This window comes from Anneissia japonica, unplaced genomic scaffold, assembly GCF_011630105.1.
Source record: "Anneissia japonica isolate Jap-2015-1 unplaced genomic scaffold, ASM1163010v1 scaffold11569_len787_cov61, whole genome shotgun sequence".
Taxonomy (NCBI): Eukaryota; Metazoa; Echinodermata; class Crinoidea; order Comatulida; family Comatulidae; genus Anneissia; species Anneissia japonica.
In genome coordinates this window covers 1-787 of record NW_022691687.1, presented here as the reverse complement: position 1 = coordinate 787, position 787 = coordinate 1, and the positions used below count along the sequence as shown (strand labels likewise).

General features: G+C 45.5%; 2 non-coding genes across 2 annotated transcripts; both read left to right on the top strand.

Moving 5' to 3' along the window:
* Positions 1 to 3: 3 nt before the first annotated feature.
* Trnat-cgu lies at positions 4 to 75 on the top strand. The gene has a single exon. It is a non-coding gene; the product is annotated as a tRNA-Thr (tRNA).
* Positions 76 to 281: 206 nt separating this feature from the next.
* Positions 282 to 353, top strand: Trnat-cgu. The gene has a single exon. It is a non-coding gene; the product is annotated as a tRNA-Thr (tRNA).
* The last annotated feature ends 434 nt before the right edge of the window (positions 354 to 787 follow it).

Sequence of the window (787 nt, the reverse complement as noted above, 5' to 3'; positions counted from 1 at the left end):
CAAGCTCGGTGGTCTAGAGGTATGATGCCAGGCTCGTGATCTGGAGATCGTGGGTTCGAGTCCCACCCGAGAACAACTTGCAATTTCTTTCGCAGTTGTTTTCAAATGTACTGAGTATTCGGTAATTTCCACGTCAGGTAGGACAAAATTACACCTATACATGTTTCTCCTGACGCAAATCCTGTTATTGTCTATTCCATCACGACAATAACAATTACTATCAAGACTGCAGTACCCGCTGCTTACTTGGACTCGAGTTCAACCCTGGCCATCAGGCGCAAGCTCGGTGGTCTAGAGGTATGATGCCAGGCTCGTGATCTGGAGATCGTGGGTTCGAGTCCCACCCCAGAACAACTTGCAATTTTTTTCGCAGTTGTTTTCAAATGTACTGAGTATTCGGTACATTTCCACGTCAGGTAGGGCAAAATTACACCTATACATGTTTCTCCTGACGCAAATCCAGTTATTGTCTATTCCATCACGACAATAACGATTACTATCAACACTGCAGTACCCGCTGCTTACTTGGACTCGAATTCAACCCTGGCCATCAGCGCAAGCTCGGTGGTCTAGAGGTATGATGCCAGGCTTGTGATCTGGATATCGTGGGTTCGAGTCCCACCCGAGAACAACTTACAATTTTTTTCGCAGTTGTTTTTAAATGTACTGAGTATTCGGTACATTTCCACGTCAGGTAGGGCAAAATTACACCTATACATGTTTCTCCTGACGCAAATCCAGTTACTGTCTATTCCATCACGTCTAGAGGTCTAGAGGTATGATGCCA